The sequence below is a fragment of the Schistocerca piceifrons genome, unplaced genomic scaffold (genome assembly GCF_021461385.2).
Source record: "Schistocerca piceifrons isolate TAMUIC-IGC-003096 unplaced genomic scaffold, iqSchPice1.1 HiC_scaffold_954, whole genome shotgun sequence".
NCBI classification, from domain to species: domain Eukaryota; kingdom Metazoa; phylum Arthropoda; class Insecta; order Orthoptera; family Acrididae; genus Schistocerca; species Schistocerca piceifrons.
This window is the reverse complement of record NW_025729228.1, coordinates 1,355,001-1,362,500: the sequence shown is the minus strand read 5'-3', so window position 1 is coordinate 1,362,500 and position 7,500 is coordinate 1,355,001. Positions and strand designations below refer to the sequence as shown.

Here is a 7,500-nt window from a genome sequence, read left to right as displayed (position 1 = left end):
TGGCGGCCGAAGAGAATCCGCGCACCCGCGCGCCCCCGGAGGAGCACGCTAAGGCGGACGCGGCCTCGCAGCAAGGAAGATCCGTGGGAGGCCAAGGCACGGGACCGAGCTCGGATCCTGCACGCAGGTTGAAGCACCAGGGCGCGAACGCCGCGCAGGCGCGCGCATCCTGCACCGCCGACCAGCACGAGGCCGACCAACGGCGAGAGCAGACCACGCCCGCGCTAAACGCCCGCACTTACCGGCACCCCTACGGCACTCACCTCGCCCAGGCCCGGCACGTTAGCGCTGACCCACTTCCCGACCAAGCCCGACACGCCCCGATCCTCAGAGCCAATCCTTATCCCGAAGTTACGGATCCAATTTGCCGACTTCCCTTACCTACATTATTCTATCGACTAGAGGCTCTTCACCTTGGAGACCTGCTGCGGATATGGGTACGAACCGGCGCGACACCTCCACGTGGCCCTCTCCCGGATTTTCAAGGTCCGAGGGGAAGATCGGGACACCGCCGCAACTGCGGTGCTCTTCGCGTTCCAAACCCTATCTCCCTGCTAGAGGATTCCAGGGAACTCGAACGCTCATGCAGAAAAGAAAACTCTTCCCCGATCTCCCGACGGCGTCTCCGGGTCCTTTTGGGTTACCCCGACGAGCATCTCTAAAAGAGGGGCCCGACTTGTATCGGTTCCGCTGCCGGGTTCCGGAATAGGAACCGGATTCCCTTTCGCCCAACGGGGGCCAGCACAAAGCGCATCATGCTATGACGGCCCCCATCAACATCGGATTTCTCCTAGGGCTTAGGATCGACTGACTCGTGTGCAACGGCTGTTCACACGAAACCCTTCTCCGCGTCAGCCCTCCAGGGCCTCGCTGGAGTATTTGCTACTACCACCAAGATCTGCACCGACGGCGGCTCCAGGCAGGCTCACGCCCAGACCCTTCTGCGCCCACCGCCGCGACCCTCCTACTCGTCAGGGCTTCGCGGCCGGCCGCAAGGACCGGCCATGACTGCCAGACTGACGGCCGAGTATAGGCACGACGCTTCAGCGCCATCCATTTTCAGGGCTAGTTGCTTCGGCAGGTGAGTTGTTACACACTCCTTAGCGGATTCCGACTTCCATGGCCACCGTCCTGCTGTCTTAAGCAACCAACGCCTTTCATGGTTTCCCATGAGCGTCGATTCGGGCGCCTTAACTCGGCGTTTGGTTCATCCCACAGCGCCAGTTCTGCTTACCAAAAGTGGCCCACTTGGCACTCCGATCCGAGTCGTTTGCTCGCGGCTTCAGCATATCAAGCAAGCCGGAGATCTCACCCATTTAAAGTTTGAGAATAGGTTGAGGTCGTTTCGGCCCCAAGGCCTCTAATCATTCGCTTTACCGGATGAGACTCGTACGAGCACCAGCTATCCTGAGGGAAACTTCGGAGGGAACCAGCTACTAGATGGTTCGATTAGTCTTTCGCCCCTATACCCAGCTCCGACGATCGATTTGCACGTCAGAATCGCTACGGACCTCCATCAGGGTTTCCCCTGACTTCGTCCTGGCCAGGCATAGTTCACCATCTTTCGGGTCCCAACGTGTACGCTCTAGGTGCGCCTCACCTCGCAATGAGGACGAGACGCCCCGGGAGTGCGGAGGCCGCCGCCCCGTGAAGGGCGGGGAAGCCCCATCCTCCCTCGGCCCGCGCAAGGCGAGACCTTCACTTTCATTACGCCTTTAGGTTTCGTACAGCCCAATGACTCGCGCACATGTTAGACTCCTTGGTCCGTGTTTCAAGACGGGTCGTGAAATTGTCCAAAGCTGAAGCGCCGCTGACGGGAGCGATTATTCCGCCCGAGAGCATCCCGAGCCAACAGCGGCGCGGGTCCGGGGCCGGGCCAGGTAGGTCCGTCATCCGGGAAGAACCGCGCGCGCTTGCCGGGAGCCCGAGCGCCCAAAGGGGCGAATCGACTCCTCCAGATATACCGCCGGGCAGCCAGCCAGGACACCGGGGCTCTGCCCAACAGACGCGAACCGAGGCCCGCGGAAGGACAGGCTGCGCACCCGGGCCGTAGGCCGGCACCCAGCGGGTCGCGACGTCCTACTAGGGGAGAAGTGCGGCCCACCGCACACCGGAACGGCCCCACCCCGCGGCGAGTGGAAAGGCAACCGGACACGACCCCGCCGCAGATTGCTCCGCGCGGGCGGCCGGCCCCATCTGCCGAGGGTGGAGGCCAGTGGCCGGATGGGCGTGAATCTCACCCGTTCGACCTTTCGGACTTCTCACGTTTACCCCAGAACGGTTTCACGTACTTTTGAACTCTCTCTTCAAAGTTCTTTTCAACTTTCCCTCACGGTACTTGTTCGCTATCGGTCTCGTGGTCATATTTAGTCTCAGATGGAGTTTACCACCCACTTGGAGCTGCACTCTCAAGCAACCCGACTCGAAGGAGAGGTCCCGCCGACGCTCGCACCGGCCGCTACGGGCCTGGCACCCTCTACGGGCCGTGGCCTCATTCAAGTTGGACTTGGGCTCGGCGCGAGGCGTCGGGGTAGTGGACCCTCCCAAACACCACATGCCACGACAGGCGGCAGCCTGCGGGGTTCGGTGCTGGACTCTTCCCTGTTCGCTCGCCGCTACTGGGGGAATCCTTGTTAGTTTCTTTTCCTCCGCTTAGTAATATGCTTAAATTCAGCGGGTAGTCTCGCCTGCTCTGAGGTCGTTGTACGAGGTGTCGCACGCCACACCGCCAGCCGGCTGTGCACGCTACCGAGAAAGTACCGGTATGCGAACCGCCAGGCGACGGGCGCGCATCGCACGTTTGAGGAGACGCGGCCGGCCCCACAGGCGGCCGCGACACTCCCAGGTCTGCGAAGCGGGGCAAACGCCGCGCGCTTCAGTATACGTAGCCGACCCTCAGCCAGACGTGGCCCGGGAACGGAATCCATGGACCGCAATGTGCGTTCGAAACGTCGATGTTCATGTGTCCTGCAGTTCACATGTCGACGCGCAATTTGCTGCGTTCTTCATCGACCCACGAGCCGAGTGATCCACCGTCCTGGGTGATCTTTTCTCAGTTTCCGCCGTCTCTTTCGAGACGGTCGCATAGGCGGGAGTGAGGCGTGTGGCGGCCCCTGTTCCAGCGTTCTGTGTCCAACGGCCTCACGGCCGACGGGCGTCGTACGGCTCCACACCGGAGCGGACAGGCACTCGGGCGAAAGTCATTCAAAACCGGCGCCAGGCGCCAGGTGCCGCAGGCCAGCCGCTCCAGCGCTTCAGCGCTCGTACCACACAACATTGCCGCTAGTTTTGAGAGGCACGCGTGGTTCCGCACGCGGCGCACGGCTACGGCGAGCCGTACAGGTAGCGTGTTGCGCGACACGACACGCACATCGAAAGACATGCAGTCTAGTCGGTAATGATCCTTCCGCAGGTTCACCTACGGAAACCTTGTTACGACTTTTACTTCCTCTAAATGATCAAGTTTGGTCATCTTTCCGGTAGCATCGGCAACGACAGAGTCAATGCCGCGTACCAGTCCGAAGACCTCACTAAATCATTCAATCGGTAGTAGCGACGGGCGGTGTGTACAAAGGGCAGGGACGTAATCAACGCGAGCTTATGACTCGCGCTTACTGGGAATTCCTCGTTCATGGGGAACAATTGCAAGCCCCAATCCCTAGCACGAAGGAGGTTCAGCGGGTTACCCCGACCTTTCGGCCTAGGAAGACACGCTGATTCCTTCAGTGTAGCGCGCGTGCGGCCCAGAACATCTAAGGGCATCACAGACCTGTTATTGCTCAATCTCGTGCGGCTAGAAGCCGCCTGTCCCTCTAAGAAGAAAAGTAATCGCTGACAGCACGAAGGATGTCACGCGACTAGTTAGCAGGCTAGAGTCTCGTTCGTTATCGGAATTAACCAGACAAATCGCTCCACCAACTAAGAACGGCCATGCACCACCACCCACCGAATCAAGAAAGAGCTATCAATCTGTCAATCCTTCCGGTGTCCGGGCCTGGTGAGGTTTCCCGTGTTGAGTCAAATTAAGCCGCAGGCTCCACTCCTGGTGGTGCCCTTCCGTCAATTCCTTTAAGTTTCAGCTTTGCAACCATACTTCCCCCGGAACCCAAAAGCTTTGGTTTCCCGGAGGCTGCCCGCCGAGTCATCGGAGGAACTGCGGCGGATCGCTGGCTGGCATCGTTTATGGTTAGAACTAGGGCGGTATCTGATCGCCTTCGAACCTCTAACTTTTGTTCTTGATTAATGAAAACATACTTGGCAAATGCTTTCGCTTCTGTTCGTCTTGCGACGATCCAAGAATTTCACCTCTAACGTCGCAATACGAATGCCCCCGCCTGTCCCTATTAATCATTACCTCGGGTTCCGAAAACCAACAAAATAGAACCGAGGTCCTATTCCATTATTCCATGCACACAGTATTCAGGCGGGCTTGCCTGCTTTAAGCACTCTAATTTGTTCAAAGTAAACGTGCCGGCCCACCGAGACACTCAATAAAGAGCACCCTGGTAGGATTTCAACGGGGTCCGCCTCGGGACGCACGAGCACGCACGGGGCGGTCGCACGCCTTCGGCTCGCCCCACCGGCAGGACGTCCCACGATACATGCCAGTTAAACACCGACGGGCGGTGAACCAACAGCGTGGGACACAAATCCAACTACGAGCTTTTTAACCGCAACAACTTTAATATACGCTATTGGAGCTGGAATTACCGCGGCTGCTGGCACCAGACTTGCCCTCCAATAGATACTCGTTAAAGGATTTAAAGTGTACTCATTCCGATTACGGGGCCTCGGATGAGTCCCGTATCGTTATTTTTCGTCACTACCTCCCCGTGCCGGGAGTGGGTAATTTGCGCGCCTGCTGCCTTCCTTGGATGTGGTAGCCGTTTCTCAGGCTCCCTCTCCGGAATCGAACCCTGATTCCCCGTTACCCGTTACAACCATGGTAGGCGCAGAACCTACCATCGACAGTTGATAAGGCAGACATTTGAAAGATGCGTCGCCGGTACGAGGACCGTGCGATCAGCCCAAAGTTATTCAGAGTCACCAAGGCAAACGGACCGGACGAGCCGACCGATTGGTTTTGATCTAATAAAAGCGTCCCTTCCATCTCTGGTCGGGACTCTGTTTGCATGTATTAGCTCTAGAATTACCACAGTTATCCAAGTAACGTGGGTACGATCTAAGGAACCATAACTGATTTAATGAGCCATTCGCGGTTTCACCTTAATGCGGCTTGTACTGAGACATGCATGGCTTAATCTTTGAGACAAGCATATGACTACTGGCAGGATCAACCAGGGAGCTGCGTCAACTAGAGCTGAGCAGCCGGCCGCCCGGGAGTGTGTCCCGGGGGCCCGCGCGAACACGCAAGCGTCCGCTCAATCATTCTGCAAACAGGAGGAGGCTGAGCTCCCCTGCACAATACACCTCGAAACCCTCTCAGGTCCCGGCGGCGCGCAGCGCCGTCCCAAGTACTTGGTCGGGTTCGAGAGAGGCGCAATCGCCCGGAGTTAGGCGAGTAGACGCTTTCGGTGCGACCACCCGTGCTCCCAACTGAGCTTGCCGCTGCCGACAGAGGCCCGGGAGCGTGCTGTCGTGGCATTGCCGGCGGGAGACAACACGCGCCACCTACGGTGACCGGCAGCTCCAACGCCAGCGCCACAGAAGGACAAAAGCCCCACTTGGGTGCCGAAGCGAACTCTCCCAGCACAGCGCACGCGCCAACACATCCGCACAGCTGCGATACAAACCACCAGCGAGAACCGCTGGGGCGACCGAGCAGCAGACGGCGTCGCGGCGCCGAGCGCCGGGCGGCGGCGCATCCTCAACGCACACAGTCCTCAATCGGACCAGCACACTGAAGATGTCCACCGCGCTTCGCACCGGGCCCGCGAGGACCTACTTTGGCCGCACGGCGCCGCGCGCAGGGTGCGCCGGCGCGCAGCTGCGACGCCTGCCGCGTCCGTCGGCCGGCGCGCCTGCCACTGGCCGCCCCCACCAGCCGGCTGTAGCGCGTGCGCCCACGCACCGCGCGGCCAGCACGCCGGGAGGCGCCCCCTCACCGGCCGGGGACGGTCCCACCCAGCCACCGCCGCGTATCGCTTCACACCCAGATGCCGTTCAGTTTCGTCGGCATGGTGGGTATCGCTGGAACAACCGGTTAGTACCTCAACCTATCGTCGCCATCACCGATTCACCCCTAGCGAGAACAACCGCACCACAACAGGTTACCATTTGTTCATTTGCGTAACTTCACCAGAAAACGCAGGCGTCCATCGCCATTTGCAACTTCCACGATTATTGCATGCCTGTGTCAGGTGTCACGCCACACTACGTCTGCCCACATACACGCAACAAAATGTGCACGCCTAGACAATACGTGGAAGGTGGCCCCCGTACGTATGCGATGTCCATTGCTCGAACGACTGTCAACCGGCCTCTGTAGCATGTCGCAGATATGGAACGCGGTGCACCATGCCATCACGGTGTGTGAGGAGAGACGACTAGGTCCGAATACATCAACAGACAGCTCATGCTGATCGCCATCCACGGCGTCCGTTCCTCCCACACGTCTCTATGGCGTACCACACTGCAATCCAGCTCTCATAGGGAGACGACACGTAGCTGCGTGCACAATATTTGCACTGTATGGTCCGCCGTTTTTGGGCGCAGTCGTTGTACGGTCACACATGTGCCACGATGTATCATTCAGTACATAAGGACGAATGTGCAGTACAGATTGTGGTTTACGCGTACGACATTAGCGGACAGTTGACACAGGCCGCACCACAACGTAGCCTGAGTACGTCGCATGCGGAGGGCATTGAACATGCAAAGTTCTCACCAACCAGCTTGCGAAGGCAGGGGGCAAGGTGGGGACGTGGGGAGGGGCGGCATGTACGTCCTGCTGCCATCCACATTACAGTGTACAGCAGGAGCATGTGGAAAGTGAGCAAGACTTGCAAGGTGTTTAACATGAAGCGATACACAGGGGAGCGGGGAGTGCGAGTAGCGAACTATATTGCGAGGGTTGCGGGTGGGCAACACTACACTAATTGAACGAGTCGTATAACAATTACAGAGCAGGTTTAGGCGACAACGTGGGTTACGTTAGGCGACAACGTGGGTTACGTTAGGGGACAACGTGGGTTACGTTAGGGCACAACGTGGGTTAGGTTAAGGCACAACGTGGGTTAGGTTAAGGCACAACGTGGGTTAGGTTAAGGCACGACGTGGGTTAGGTTAAGGCACGACATGGGTTAGGTTAAGGCACGACATGGGTTAGGTTAAGGCACGACATGGGTTAGGTTAAGGCACGACATGGGTTAGGTTAAGGCACGACATGGGTTAGGTTAAGGCACGACATGGGTTAGGTTAAGGCACGACATGGGTTAGGTTAAGGCACGACATGGGTTAGGTTAAGGCACGACATGGGTTAGGTTAAGGCACGACATGGGTTAGGTTAAGGCACGACATGGGTTAGGTTAAGGCACGACA

General features: G+C 58.5%; 2 non-coding genes and 1 pseudogene across 2 annotated transcripts; all 3 read right to left on the bottom strand.

Annotated features, from left to right (window-relative positions):
* Nucleotides 1-2,701, bottom strand: part of LOC124773713 — a 5,505-nt pseudogene extending 2,804 nt beyond the window's left edge.
* A 188-nt stretch (nt 2,702-2,889) lies between these two features.
* On the bottom strand, nt 2,890-3,044 carry LOC124773473. Its single transcript, XR_007014719.1, has one exon. It is a non-coding gene; the product is annotated as a 5.8S ribosomal RNA (ribosomal RNA).
* A 351-nt stretch (nt 3,045-3,395) lies between these two features.
* Nucleotides 3,396-5,304, bottom strand: LOC124773586. Its single transcript, XR_007014829.1, has one exon. It is a non-coding gene; the product is annotated as a small subunit ribosomal RNA (ribosomal RNA).
* Between the last annotated feature and the right edge of the window lie 2,196 nt (nt 5,305-7,500).